This window comes from Numida meleagris, chromosome 6 (assembly GCF_002078875.1).
Source record: "Numida meleagris isolate 19003 breed g44 Domestic line chromosome 6, NumMel1.0, whole genome shotgun sequence".
Lineage (NCBI taxonomy): Eukaryota > Metazoa > Chordata > Aves > Galliformes > Numididae > Numida > Numida meleagris.
The window spans coordinates 7490200-7506479 of record NC_034414.1 but is presented as its reverse complement, the minus strand read 5'-3'; the positions used below and the strand labels follow the sequence as shown (position 1 = coordinate 7506479).

At 38.2% G+C, this 16280-nt stretch overlaps 1 protein-coding gene across 1 annotated transcript in view; it reads left to right on the top strand.

Moving 5' to 3' along the window:
- Positions 1 to 16280, top strand: part of FAR1 (fatty acyl-CoA reductase 1) — an 80287-nt gene that overhangs the window by 12677 nt on the left and 51330 nt on the right. The window contains exon 2 of the mRNA XM_021403652.1: positions 10042 to 10186. The gene's annotated coding sequence lies outside the window, so the exon portion shown is untranslated. The remainder of the gene's footprint in view (positions 1 to 10041; positions 10187 to 16280) is intronic.

The window sequence follows — 16280 nt, the reverse complement described above, 5'->3', positions numbered from 1 at the left end:
AATAACATTTCAGGCCTCTCCTTCAATCTTCTGAACGTCCTGAAAAAATCCAGGTCAATAGTGGGGTGAAAAACATGAAAAATAGAGAACTGGAAAAATCATTAGTTTATCTGGGTTACAAAAGAAAATACCATGTTGGGTGCTTGCAAATATGCAAGAAGGTGCAGACCCTCTAATAATGGTGTTACAAAAATTTGTTGTATTGTATACAATTCTGTCATTATTTGAGATACTAATTGTGGCCCAGAAATCACATCCTTTCAATGAAAATTTATAGATAAGAAGCCTTATTAAAGATTAGCTCACTTTGTAGTCATATATTTTTACCTGAAGTTTCTTCAAGTACTCTTTTAATACATTCATACATTTAGTCTTCATGTATACTATGTTCTGAAGGAATAGTATAGTCTGTATTGAATCCTTCCTTTTCACTAAATTATTAACTTGATATTAACAGTTGTCAATGTCAAATTCTTGAATTAATATATTTCTTCTACTGAACTCGGGAGACATTTTAAATACTATTTATTTCCATTCTGTGTACATTTTAAGTCCTTCCATATTGACCGGTAATTTTCTGAAAACTCATTTTTCTTCTTGAACCATCCTGAAATATCGGTACTAACATAAAATCCTTAAAGTAATTCTCATAATATAGTTTATAAGGAAGTCTAGCCCACTATGTGCGCGTTAAGCGTCAGTCATTTCCTTCTCTTCTTTTTACTTCATTCTTTTCTGTGATTGGATTTGACAATGTAGTCTATGATAAAATTCCATTTACGTTAAGATGCAGAGTCTTTGTGCTTAATGGTTATTTGCTTTTGTTTATTTGTTTCTCTACGTTTCAGTCTCTATGTGAGATACAAACGAAGATAAAATTGTTTGTTAGCTCTACAGATTATCACCCTAGACTTTTCTGCTATAATCTTCGATGGAGAAGAATGTTATTGCTAACTGTAGAGGCTGTTTCAATGAATTGGATTATACTAGCTCAGTACGTTCTTCAGATCTTCCTTGCTGACGTACACATTTCTTCTCTGTCACCAAACTATATAGATTACCTTGATTTTCTTGTAAATCTATATAGTTTTCTGCTTATCCTTTTTTGAAACATATTCCTAGGCTGCTTCTCTCCCTCCACCTAATTCAGACTCCTCATTTCAGTTTTCTAGGCTTTTAGAAAATGGCCTAGATCTACAGTTCTGTGTGTCACATATTGTCATTTTTATTATGCATTCTTAACTGAGCTACTAATAAATCAATATTTTATTAGCTTGCAGTGTGTAGACAATACAGAATGCTGAATAACAAAGGACTTAATCTTATATTTCTGCCCTCATTTTCTCATACCTTAAGTTTTATTTTGTGATCTTCCTATCTCTTAGCATAGACAAGTGAAGGTGAGAATTAACCAGTTCTCTCTATGGCTCTTCATAGAGACATATGAAGAGAATGTCGTATTAAACTGGCCATCCTCATCCTTGTGGAGTCCTGACTCTAAAGTGACTTTTTGTGTGGTAACCACCCCTATGTTAAAAACAGGCTTTAGCCAGGTAACTTTCCTCCTCTTGACTCCTTTCTCTCTTCTTACTGCCCACTACCAAATTCTATTTTCTTGACTGTTTTTTAGTATTTAAGAACAGAAAAATATGAAGATTTTTTTTAAAAAGCCAAATCCATAACCTACACTATGCTATTGCAAGTTGTTCCCTCCATTTCTTACAGAAATTAACTTTTCTAATTCTGCATGAGCTCAGGAGTGCGAACTCTTCAGGTATGGGCTGTATTTTCTCGTGAATTTTTATATACATTTACCATCCTGTAACAGTAACAATAGGCTTAGTAATTTCACAGCGATCCTACAAAGGCATCTTAGAAAACAAAGGGTACATGTTAAGGAGGGGTCCTAAGCCATCATCCCTAGCATCCCTTGTGAAATCTAAGATAGAGGAAGAATTTAGGCAATGTCTGCATTATTTTCTCAAGGTTAGTGCCCCTTCTCCTTTCGCATGCACTGAGAGACTTCTTTAAAAGGAGACTCTGGGTTTCTCTAATGCAAATGACTTGAAAAACAGTACAAAGGCACAGTGAGAAAGAAGCTAATAGGACGTAGGACATATTAATGCACTGAGAAAATAGTTGCATCTTGGACCTAAAAGTCTCTTTGCATCCAGGAGATCCATCAATATATGTGAGAATATTAAGTTTCTAAGATGCACAGAAGAGGTGGCTTGAGCTGTTTTTGTTGCATGCTAGCATCTGTGCTGTAACTATAGGAACGGACTCTATAAATAGCCCAACCCAGTTACCTTTTTCAGAACTTCAGGGATAGCTAGTCCCCAAAATAGACAAATTACATAACTCAGTTCTCTAAACATAATCATTCCCTCCACAAACTGTTTTTTCTGTGCACCACTGTAAAATTTGTGCATCCCTCTAGCTTACATTCAGTACTCACTGGGACAGTTGTTCAGTTGACATAGTTGTACTAATTCAAAAGAGCGATGCTAATTCTTGACATCTGAGGATTTGGACTTTTGGTGCAGATATTTGTTTAAGTGCATTTAAAAAGAAAAGCAGATACGTAATGCAGATTTTAAAGTTAAATTAGGGCTAAAAAGGCTTACTTTTGTACACACCGGGCTGGATGCATTTGGCTGAGTTATATGAGAGGGGGGGAAGCATCCAGTCTGAATCATGCACATTTTCAAGATCGTCCTCGGACTTAACGTTACGATAGAAGCTAGAAAAATATTTCTTTCTCTGAAAAACAATATTACTTAAGAAGTACATCAGAGAAGACCTCCTTCTGGAATTCTAAAAAATGAGGAGCTGTGTACCGGTCTGGAGATTTCGTGTGTTGTAAGTGGAAATGTCATTCTTGGATCAAATACTAACCCTCCAAAGTTCTAAGGGTCTTTCATAATGAACTTCTATCCTGAAAAGATTTGCAAACAGTATACTGCAGTCCTTAATGCATGCAATTTTATGTACAATTACTGCCTTCTTAAGCTGAGCAGTAACATACCTCATTGTGACAGTGGCCTACAGCCTAATAATGTAATGAGAGGACACCGCATTGGAATGAGCAGATCTGAAGACGCACATGCTCAAATATGACCTCATCACATTAAGGATATACTTAGAGGAGCAGTATTCTTCCAGTGGGGAGTGCTCTACAGTTGTGTTATCACTAATGCTGGAAGAGGGCTCTTGCTCATGGTAATCCTCCTATTATCTTTGAAAGAAGTCACTTTATCCATTTTACGGAGGAGTGAATAAAAATAAGAAAACTTAAGCTCAAATCTGAAATCTGCCTAGAACTGTAACAAATATCAGTGAAAAGTTCCTCCATCACTACATGTAAGTGGAGATACTTTCCTCTAAGAGTGATCCACACTATATAACATTATCATTGCAGAAGCCAAAAGCAGAGCGCGGTTCGGTATATAGGGTCCTGCATTCCAGTGGGCAGCGCAGACCACAGGGCTGTGAGTCTGTTACTGCTCAGTTTACGCAATGTTTACAAGGTCTCTTTGCCACAAGTGATCTACCTCCCGCTTCAGTAGGGCTGCAATTGCATCTTCCCTGTATTCATCATCACAGAGGTATTACACAAAATCTGCAGAGTGTTTTTTTAAAGTTTCTTGGATAGTATTAGATTTTCACTTTATGTATGTGCTTTCCAGACATCCTTACTTTCTTTCCATCAACCGTCATGATTTTATCCATCTCTGTTGTGGGTCTCTCCTGGGTTTTTATTCCTAATTTATGATCAATCATATGGCACATTACCTAGCGTATTTCTGAAGGAATAGGAATACGTATTGTTCTGCTTAATTTATGGCTCTGTTCTCTTGAAGCATGAAATGGAAGCTTTTCACAAAAATACGAATACTGAGTGGAATGGTTGTAATTTTTGGAATTTCTGGGAAGCCTCACACTGACAGCTGTTACTGCTGGTGCCAATCCCACGTCTATGTAATAAAACTCCTTTCTGTATTATCTCACTGCACAACTATGATAAGTACTTTGTTGCAGGCATTTACTTATTCACTAGTCCTTCTGTGACAGTGAAACAAGTCCTTCTGAGACAATGAAACACAGGTCTCACTCAGCCTTCATGGCTGCATTCTATCGCATCAATATTTTGCATTGCCTAAGAAATACCTTGCTTTTCTGTTTTTTGAGTTCAGACCAAAAGGTAATATAAAGGGCTTTTCAAATTTCTGAATGTTCTGAATACTGTCCATGTAACATTTTTGAAAGAGGTTTTTGACTACCTCCTGTTTCAGTCATTCCTACGTCTTGTAGTCCAACCACCTGCTCAAAGCTGTGTCAACAGTGAATTCAGACCAGGTTGCTCAGGATTTGTCCAGGTAGGTCTAGAAAATCCACATTCACTAAGATCACAGAAACTCTCTGGGCAGCAGACATGAATTATCCTTAAGAGTAAACTTTTTTTCGCCATACCCACTCAGAATCTCACCTTTTTCTATTTATGACCATCATTTCTCATTCTCTCACAGTTCAGCTTGGTAGAAAGCCTGGCTTTCTCTTTTGGGTAACCCTCTCTTAGGTACAAAAAGGCTGTTAGTAGGCCTTTCTAAGCCTTTTTCCAAGCTGAACAAGCCCAGTTCCCTCAGCTTCTCATCAAAGGGTAACTGCTTCAAGCCACTGAACCTCATGGTGGTCCTCCACTGGATTTGATTAACTTGAACACTGTTCTTGTACTATGGGCCCCAAAACTGAACACAGTATCCCAGGTGCAGTCTAGTTAGCATGTGTTGAGTAACAGAGGATAATCACTTCTCCCAGTCTGCTGGCTAAGGTGCCGTTGGTATAGCCTGGCATACAGTGAGCTTTCATTGCTGCCACGGCCTACTGCTGAATCATTTAGCTCACTGTCCACCTGGACCCTGAGTTTTTTTTTCAGCAGTGTTGCTCTCTAGACAGTCAGTCCAAGGGATTGGTCCATCTCTAGCGCAGGACTTTGTGTTTGTCATTGCTGAATTTCATGAAGTTCCTGTACATCCATTCTTCTAACCTAATGTTAGGTTCTTCTTAATGGCAAGGCTGCCTTTGAGTTATTGACTGAACTCCCCAGGTTGGTGTCACTGACATGTTTGCAGAATTGCACATTGTGTCTGATCTTTTGGATCACTGAAAACGTTATGAAACAAGATAGGGCCTTAAGTAGACCCCTGAGAAGTTTCACTTGTAATTGACCCCCATTTGACCATTATCCATAGGTCTTTGAGCCTGGTGATCCAGTTAGTTTTTCAACCATCTAGCATTCCGTTACTCTGGACTTGTACCAAGTCCCAGCTTGGTACAAGAATGCGGAAGATGATGTCGAAAGCTTTGCCAAAGTCAAAGTAAACAATATCCATTTCTCTCTCCTCATCCCAGAGTCATTTCTTTCTAGAAGGCAAACAGGTTGGTCAGTACCATGATGGCTATTTCCCAGCATTGTTCTCCATGCGCCCAGAAACGGCTTCCAAAACTTGTGCTGTGACTGTACAGGAACAGCACTGAAGCTAATTGGCTTGTATTTCCCAGCATCGTCCTTCCTGAAGGAAAGCAGAAAACATGCAAGACATGCAGATGAGTTAGATGACAGTTTTCAGTATGTAGCAAAAACTAGGAAATTAAAAAAGAAAGGATTTTAGACTGAGATAGTAACATTGCTGCTTCCTATGCAAAATAACAAACAAGATGAAAAAAAGGCTATGTTACATAAAGAGAAGTTGACTGAAAATATTCTAGTTTTATATCTACAAAGAAATCTGATCTAGGCATTTCAAACGTCATTAATTTACAAAGAAAGTCGTTCAATAACTAGAGAAATAAATAAGTTATGTAAAATGCTGGAGGATGTATTTAATTCTGTTTACAATAAACAAAACCTTCAATAGAAGTTGTCTCTGTTCCTGCTGGCAGTGAAGCTATTGTTTCAATCCTTGAGAAAGGCTGCTTGGGTGATCTGGTATATTATACAATAGTAAGCTCTATTAGGTAAATTAGCGACCCTAATAATTACAATGGAACAAGAAAGCATTGCAAGAATAACCAGTATAAACAAAGAAGGTTCTTCCTCCATTCTCCTTCAGAATTATCTAAACATGTTAACAAAGTAGTAGATAGAGAAGACAAAATGGACTTTGAGCGTGATCTAGTTTAGTAATTCCTGTATTCCTAAGAGTATCACATGTCAAGAGCTGTCATCCCCTTGAGCATTAAATTCCCTCAAGGATTTTGTCCCCTCACTTTCTGTTTTCATCAGAGAAAAATAATCCAGATACTGTAAAAGCATTTATGAGAAAGGAAAGAATACTTGTGTGTTGTATGGGAACTGCTGAGTCACAGTCTGAACCACTGATTGAGCACCTGGAGGAAAGACCCAGTCAGCCCAGGGAGCACAGGTGAAGGCAATTCTTAGGCCTCATTTAAGGGCTGACTGCCACTGAGGAAGGATCTCTTTCTGGAGAATTCTTCCTTGGAAGAAGCCTTTCCCTGCAAACCCAGAATCTTCTGATACGGGTGAGCAATCTACTTGCCTTCCTTTGTAGCACCTTGCTGTTGTGCTGGTCCTTCCACCTCTTTTGTAACACCTTTTCCATCGTGTTGGTACTTTTCATTGCTGCATGTGTTTTACCTCATTTGGTACCTTTTTTATGCTTTACTTTGCCTACGAGCTGGCTTTGACAAATTTTGTGGAAAATTATTACTTCTTAAGGGAAGGGTTCAGCAGAAACTGGCAAAGCATTCAAATTCAAAAGCTTTTGATAATTTGATACATTTGCAGCATCCCAACAATAAGTACCTCAATGGAATTATTACTATACTATTAGTCATGAATATCTGTAATCAAGGGTAGGTCTGCTGAGATGGATGCATCACAAAGGCTGTTCTTTGCCAAGCATGCTTTTTCCTTGCTTCATGTTATCATTACATCGTTACAGCCAATTGAGTTCTTGGGATGTGTCTCTTAAAAGAAAAAAAAACAAACCAGAGGTACAAAACATGACATGGGAGGAGATGTCATTTGAACTTATCGTGCTGTCTAAATCCTATATACAAGTAGGAGCAGTGCTGTGGTAATGCTTTTCTGGTTATTCGGTGTATGCTCACAGACTCTAATACATTTGATGTTCTTGTTTTCTGACATTCCGTTGTCCAAAGAGCTCTGACAACAATTTCAAGAGTTCAGTGGCAGCATCTTCCTTCAGTGTGAACTAGGTGGACCAAATTTTCTTAAGTGGCCCATGTAACTGGATTGTCAAGTCTTTTTATTAAAAACTTGTACTGTTTCTCAAGCATTGAGCTTTGTGTAAGTTTCCTTAGAGCCCTGCTCTTGCAGGGCTAACATTCTCACTGAGGGAACTCCCTAGATGTATGTCTGTGTTGCTAATGAGTAGAATTTGGCCTACAGAACAAACTCACTGGCTCCAAGCTCTCCACTCTGCGAGTCATTGTCTCATTAACAAAGATGGTTCTTCCTCTTACAAAGGTTTTTAAGAGGCTACCTCCAATCCCTAACACAGGGTAAGATCTGGAGCTTCGGGTTTAACTGATGTTTGGCACGAGGATCTTCTCTTCTACAACTGTTTACTTCCATGACATCTGCTACAAAAGACTCAAGTGTCTTGAGCGCTTCCAGTAATTTTAGTGGTTTCGTGGTTTCCTTGCTGAGGAAATGAGGTTTAAAAAAAAAAGTACACTCGGGGGAAGACTCTTACCATCTCTGCATGGAGTAGCAACTGTTCAAATATTTGCTACGGGCACAGTGCTGCGTGTAAGTATTCCGTTAGCAACCCTGCCCTCTTGTGGAGAGAAGGAGAAAGCTTTCTTGAAGGAAAGTGTGGCTGAATTATTAGCAATACAGTGGATGTGTTTGGTCTTGCTATTAAAACCAAAAAATACGTGATGCCTTGCTTGTATTATTGCAAACCACGTCTTTCATATGTGTGAGAAGGAAAGAGATGTACAGAAGACCTCCTCTAGAGAAAATTATCTGAACAATTCACCAAGCAAACAATGCAGAGTATGACAGAACACTCTCATGGCCATTCCTGTATTAACAAAGAGAAACGGGGTTAAGTTAACCCTGGAGTAATTCTGATGAAGTCAGTATACTTCTAGATATTCAAAGGTTGAATCTGTACTGTGATGTAGCTGGTTTCTATTATTTTAATAGCTGAGAGAAGAACCTATGACAAGTTTGGAAAGAATACTTCAGGATGTTACCACCTTACCTGTTCACTCCTTCTCCCAGCTAGATGTCACTCTTAAAAGTACTGAGCTTCATGAATCAGGCATACGAACACTTCTAATCAGCTGTAGAGCAGAGCATCAAATCTGTAGTCAGAATAAATTAACATAAGACAGTCCTATGTACACAAAGCTTGTAGATATCTTGAGATAAAGAAGATATAAATAACAAATAGATGTAGCAATATTTATTCCCATAAGAATTTAGTAATCTAGTAGCACTTGTATTACTGCCTTGTAACACTGATATAATCCTCACCTCCAAAGTCACGTACCTCTGTTGTATTAGGCGAATAACGGAGCACTCGGGTTGTAGTGTGGAAGGCCCTTCCCCATTTTGCTTTCTATTGGTTGTCCTACTTACTTGAACCCATGTCGTAAGACAGGGAGGCTGTACTTCTTTGTTTTCATAACAAGGTGTATAACTACCCTGTGTATGGCTTTTTGGAAGTGAGTGGACAGAGTAGGATATTCAATATGATTGGCCAGGAGCCTGCGTGAGCTTCTGGAACAGTCTCTTAAAAGATAAGAAATACTATATAGTTCTGTAACTTTTACCAATAAATGCCATTTTGCTGTACATCATATTGGTGCCTGTATGCAGTATTTGGCCCGGACTGGACTTTTGGTCTCAGCACATGAGGACGAAATACAGAGGGTTGCCTGCGTTTGGCTACATACCTCCAAAGATCAGCTTCTTAGGAGAACGGACTATATCTATTAAGCTGTTCCTTATTCTTAATAATCACATGGTTTCATGGAAATTAAACTTTAGGTAATTTAAAACATTTAATGAAGGGTTTTTTGAAAATGCTTGTTGTTCATGTTTTTTTGGACTCCGGTTGTATCATGGATTCCAATGTGTGAGAACTGAGAACTAGTAATCTACGCTAACATAATTTCCATGCTTAGTTCCTCTAGTGCAAAAGCAAACAAACAACAGTAACCAAATACCCTGGGAGTTGGCTATTTTTAACAAGAATAAAATTTTAAGTCTGATCTTTTATGCTGATTTCCGTGGGGAGATCTACCTATATCCTCAAGGATATCATCTATTCCCTACAATATCTGTTGTTTCAGTGTTCTTGTGGTATCATTAGACCTGTAATTATACTTAGAGAACGTTCTAACTGCGGTCTTAAAAAATTCTTCCCTGTCCTCCCAACTTTCAAGGCATCTTTGTCCTCTGTTAGACTTGGAAGGAGTGCCCTTGGCTGTGTTTTGTGACATTATTTCAAGCACATTTGTCCTTAGTACTGTGGCTCTGACAGTTCAGGTGCTCACTCTAAGGGAGGAGTGCTCAAACCAGTACTGTAAAAGCTGACACCTAGTGCCTCCCTCATCTTTGAAGGTGAAATTACAAAAAAACAAACAAAAAACAAAAAAAACACATCTCTGTGGAAAGGCTGTTCAGATAAGTGTTTCCTGTTTTTAGAGGGTTCGTGTAACTTGACAGGAAGCTAAATCAATCAGTTTGTACAGAACACATGCTACTTGTTTGATGCAGTGTAGGTGCTGTTTATAGGTCGCAGGAATTCCAAGCATAAACCTAGAATAAAAAATAATGCATGTCCGCCCAGATTTTATTCTCCTTCATAGGAAGCACTAAAAGTACAAAGCATTAAGAGTATTTTAATAATAAAATTAAGAACTTGCATACCCTGGGAAACTACATGATTATTAAAAAAAAAAAGTGACACCCCAGAGAAGAAAGTAGGAGGTTACAGATTTTTTTTTCACTAAATGTTTATTATACTGTTCTTTCAGCTCCTGTTCAACCTCTGCAACTAGTGAACCAGCTGAAGGAAGTAGTTGTCTGAGATTTGTCATCCCTCTGCCTGTGTGTACAGTGCATGACCAAGGAAAGGGAACACACCTATCTCCAGGAGGAAGTTGAGCAAGATCTGACAAGGTTGGTAAAATCAAGTGAGGGATGGGAAAGAGGAAGGCAGAGGACAATGAGGAGAAAAGAATTCCTTCACTTGAGAACTTTTATTTTTGCCATTTGTTTTTCCTTTAGCCAATGCGAGGAAACAAAAAAGCATAATTACAGTTTTTAGAAGGTCACTTTTAAGGGTAAATTACTATAAAAAACACTTAAGTAAATCAATAAAACATAAAAAGTATGGGAAAATGTGGAAGGGAATGGAGCTGCGGGAAGAAAAAGAAGTGGACAGTTGAAAGGGCTCTGGAATAGAGAACTGCACTGAAGAATCCTCATGGTCATTGAGAATTGCTGCAGTATCACTGGGACTCTGCGGATTTTATAAAGTAGACAGTGTTGCCATAAAATCTTTATCTAGGGCATGTATGCAGAGCTTGGCGAAGATGTAGATGCAATGTGAATGGGCACATTTAGGTTACTTACAATCCAACTACTTAATGTAACAAGCATAATGAAGGCCTGATGGCACAAGTTTTACTGTAGCACAGTGGCCCCAAAACAACCTCTTTGAAGACGTTCTTACCAATGCTAGTGCACGTTGAGCATCTGTAATATAGCTGGTGTAGATAAACCTATCAGAATAAAATATCATTCGATGGGCTGGATAGGCATAGACTGATTTGTTGATTGCAAATGCTTATACGATAATGTGGGTTTTTCAGGTTATTTGTTAATTTGGGAATGTTTTTTAAATGCATATTGTATATGACTCTGAAAGCATCTAGAATAGGATTCTGAAAGAAAGAAGTAATTACCTCAGGAACTGGTATAGTTACACTAAAACAAAATTGTAACTAACAGCTATTTTATGAGGATTATTTCAAGTGTTTTAATGATACTGGAGCTTTATGCACAGCCTCCCAAGCAAGAACACCTTTGTAAAAAAATAGTCTAGCAGATCTAGGATGCAGAACTGAATTCAAATGTGATTTTTTTTTTTGCACAACTGAAGTAGTTATACTCCATAATACCATACAACTCATTCTAAGAGGATGAGTCCATGACAGCAGTGCATTCTCCAGAATTATTTCTGTATCTTATGGATGCATCTGAGAGTTGTGAAGAGAGCAGGCTCAGTGTCTATCACATAAAACAAAAGCACATACTTTTCCATGCTCTTTTACATATTGTAACATCTGGTGTTTCTTTCTTAGGCAGATTACCTAAGATGTCTCACAGTGAAAAATCAAAATCCTCTTTGGAGTCATAAACATATCCAGTCTTCCTAAATACTAAGTTTGTGACACGGTGCTTGCATTATTTCTAATCAATTTCAGTTTAATTGCAAGGTGCTCTACAATTTCAGCGGGATTACAACTGATTTGCCTACGCAGGAGGGCTATTAAGCCATATAATACCTAGCAACTCCCATTATCCCCTATCGGATCTTAACCAAAACACAGCCCCACAAATGGTCACAGTGGAAGCAAGTAGCTTTTACTAAATGTGAAGTGATACCTAATGCACTCGGGTTGATGCTAATGCTGGCATACTCCTATACGGACTGTTGCTTAAAGAAATCTTGGTGTTAACAGCTGTCTCGAACAAGGGCATAGAAGTAGCACATGTTGTTCAGATTTCACAGCAGTTTATTCAATTTCAATGACTAGTATAGGAGAAAAATAATTTCATATTTCTATAGGTTAAGGAATTTATTTTTAAAGATTCTTGAACTAATTCAAAAGCAGTTTCTCAATTCATTGAATCTTGTGTGCGCTCAGCCTTGTGCAGGGTGTATGACTTAACTGTAGATGGTGCTCTCACGTTAACATTAAAGAGTTCTGTAAGCATTATTATTAGAGTTTTCATAATTCTCTCAAAATCAGCATTAGTCCTCCCAAATGAGCAAGAAAATAACTTGGTAGAAGGCATACCACTGTACCGTATGTTCATTACAGATAACCGAGATTCCCTAGATTGTATTAGGAAACTAATTTTAATTCTAGAAGAAAGTATTATTGAAACTGTGTAATATTCTAATACAGAAGTGCAAATCCTATACACCTCTAAACTGTGTAATGAGCATTATTTAAATGATATCTTCATGGTTATGTAATATCAGGTCCAGCTAAGTAATAAGCCAGCATTACAGACTAAAGAACAAGACAAAAGTATTAATTGTTTTCCTCAAAACCTTGAAAATTGTGCTGCAACTTCATGTGAAGGGCCTTCCACTTGAGAAGCCCTTTTTCTCATGAGGAATTAGAACCAGATATCATCACAGAAATACCAGGCATCCCATTATTGGTCTCATGCTGGAATTGTCTTGATGATTATCACCACGACTGGCTATGCAAATGTGGTCTGTGAGTGTTGAAAACTAGTCCAGGACACAGAATTCATACCTCTGGCATTTTAAAGTGAAGCTAATACCTTTTTCCAGTGAATTCCAGTGTTGATTGCATGGTTTATGTGGGTCTGTACCAGCATATTTCTGCTCAGCATTCTCCTTCCCACTCTTGCAAATATTATGGCAAGAGATAGAGCTGATTCATGTGTCAGTGATTTTGAACCACGTACATTGTCTCTGAGCCAGAAGCAAGTCTTTAAATCATTTGTAAATGCTGCACATTGTTCTTTTGTGCTTTTTTTTAATTTTCAACCAGCACCTCATTTTACTTTTTGCGTTTTCCTTCCCAGAGATCTGTAACTGAGGTAGAGTTCACCAGTAAGAGGCTCTCTTGGTCATGATATTGTTTTCCTGTTTCTTCTGCCACAGGCAGCTGTGACACACAGGAATATTTTGGTTACAAAGAAAGTGAAGGAAGATTCCAGAGACGAGGACTGTCTTGCTGATAAATCCGAAGTTTAGGTTTACTCTTAGGCAAAGCTACTCACTTCCTGCTTTTCATAATAACATTCATCCTAAATTCTGTTCTTCTGTCCTTTCTCCTGTGTATCGACAACTATATGGGATCCATCTTGTCCCTTTCTCTCTAGGTGTGTGCTAGTGTAAAACCTATTGCAGCATACCGTTCTTTATCCCTTCCTTTCTTCGAGATGAAGTCTCTGCTCATACAAGCTTTTCCAGTTCAAGGCAAAGTAGATTACCCAGTTGTTGATGATGAAGATCAAGATGTCAAATTCTTTTTGGGCAGTGTCAGAATTTCCACACGTTCATGCTAAGGCCAGTTAAAAAAGAAAGGTGAAACCTGAAGACTGCAACATGAGAAATTTTAGAAAATTCTGTAGGAATTATTTTCATGACTGGAATGACCTCAACAGCTTCTTTTTCAGCTTTGGTGTGACACTGCTACTGAATAAAAGTATACAGAGACAATATTCGAGAATATGTGCTTACTGTTGCTCCAATATTGAATTTTTTTCCTGCAGAATCTAGTATTAGGAGTAACTTTGGTTCTCTAGGATTAGCCACTTCAAAACAGATTTCCCTTGCTCTAAGTTTTTCTGCCTGCAATAATTTAAAATACCTGAATCAATTATAGGTACCAAAATGGGAAAGCATTTCCAGAAAAGTGCCAAAGTTAGTGGTGCATTAAAAAGTGTATGCTTCTTATGAGTGTATTAGACATCTCCTTACCTCAGCATATGCAAATCCAGTTTCCACTGGAAACTGGTGCACACAGAATTTGGTTGTCTGTGCTCCAGTATTGATATTTGCTCCATTAGTGACTTCAGCGTTAGAGGATTTGTTACACTGATTGCCTTGTTCAAAAAGAAAATGCATATGGAAACTACACATCTACTGGAGTGTTTCCACCTTTCATAGTTTCATCTGTAAAATTACAGACTTAACTAACCAAGAATCATTTTCCAGGAATGTGTGTTAGGAGTGAGGAGTACAGACTAGATTATTTTTGCTAGTAATGTCTTTAACATACATCAGTCTGTTGCAGTATTGTCTATGGTAATAATTTTATTGATCATCTTTCATAAATACCTTCCACAGTTTTCTCTACATGAATTAATTAGTGTATACTGAAATGCTGATGCCACTTCACCTGATGCTTTCCAGATTTGCTTCTAAACCACTTCTCAGAAAACTTATCTCAGGGTATCCAGTAGCCTATCTGTTCTTGTGTCTCAGACTGGAGTTTACCCAACATTATGACTCCTGTACTGTTCATTTCTGTTTTATTTACCACACTGTTTTCTCTCTCCTCGTGTCTGCTGTCTTCTTTGTCCTTCTATCTGCAGTAAAGAGTTGCACAGACTTCATGGCATGAAAGTGTTAACAGTCCATCACTTATTTCTAATTCTACATGTAGAGTGTGCGTAGATGTAGTAAGAGACCCAGTAGAGATGAGAGTGAAATAACACTAGGAAACTGTGTACAGCTTCACATGCACACAGCATCAAAATTGTCAGTTCAGGGCCCATCTTAAAGCAGAATAGTTCTTATCTATTTCTCTAGATGGGGAAGTAAGTACAAGTCTGGAGCTCGTGCATATAAACAAAACGGACAGAGGCAAATTAATTGCTTAAAGGTTTTAATTACAGCAAACAAAGACACTTCGCATCTCTTTAGCTGCCCACATAAGGGCATAATGCATTAATGTATTAAATTCATGATGGAATTTTTCTTGTATCTTCTATTTGTCTTAATTTTATAAAACCAAATCATACAAAATATATGTATTTATCTAGGTGGATGCTTTGTGGTTCATGCTGACAGTGGAAATCTCTTGCACTTAATTGCTGTTAAGCTAACAAGGTGATTTAGTCAGTGGGAAGGGAGCTGAAACCTATAAACTGTGTCAGGAGTTACAGGAACATACGTTATGACTTGTAGAACCATTTTCTGAGTCATCTTTATGAATGGAAAGGCATTTCTTTTCTTCCTACGAAGAATGTGGTTCATGATTTCCTTGAGAAAGATAATGTTAGTGTTCAGAATACAGCATGACATGACTCGTAGAGCTATCCACATAGCTGTTTCATTGGATTCCATTTTTTTTGTACATAGCACAGGGCATCATTCATGGTTACTAGTATTTAGTTTTGTCATTAGTAATAACCCACAATGTACAGTTTGCTCTGCTCGTGGATATGATTTGTCATCTTTTATGTAGGGAGCTACGTCAGGTGTATAACTTCCTATCCATAATAAGTTATGTAGATCAAAATGAATTAAAAAAAAACCTGAAATTCCAGCTACTTCTTTCCTCTCTGGACAACAAAGTGCCCTGCACTGTCACTGTTTAATAGAGGAAAGCAAATGTTTTCAAAAAAAAAACAAAAAACACCCTTCAGGCCAGGAAAACAAAAGAAAAATAAATGTATTTTGTAAGAGGACATGCAGCATCAATTTTGCACGCACAGGGCAGATCTAATGCAAGTGTTGCAGCATCTCTACAATAGTGTCCTTAGATTTAAAGTCATAATAGGTAAGTAGCTCCAAAAGCCATGCCTCCTATTTATTTCCATTGAAACTACAGCAGACGCAAAGAGCTAAATAACAGTTTGATGGAGCAAGTTCTCAGCTACAAAACACTATTTTTCAATGTAGTCACCACTCTCTTTAAAAGGTAGTTAGTTTGTCGGCTTGACGATAGAAGTCAGAAGGTGCCAAATCTAGACTATGTGGTGGGTGTGGTAGGACTGTCTAGTCAACAATGGCAATGTGCTCCGTGGTATTCAAACTGATAAGGGGCCTGGTGTTATGTTACGAGAGAGGTTGTTTTCTTCTCCGGCCTGACTCTGGAAGTTGAAGCCTTCAGCTTAGTCAGCATTGTAATGTAGCAGTCAGAATTAATGATTTGTCCAGGTTTCAGGAAATCCATAAGGGTCACCCCTTTCCTATCCCAAAAGACAGTGCTCATCACTTTACCTGCTGAAGGCTGTGTCTGGAACTCTTTCTTCAATGAGGAATTCACACGTCTCTGCTCCACTGTCCTGGCCTTTAGAATGAAATGCAGTCTTCATAGTGTATGACCTTGTTAACGGTTTACAGGCGTTCGGCCCGGTTCCGTGATGAAGGGGACGGGGGATCCATGGGCCCACGCCCCGGGAAAAGGGTAAGGAGATGGCCCTGAGAGCAAAGAACAGCGGCAACAATCTGAGGAGAAACAAACTAATTTACTAAATAAGATATTGGAAT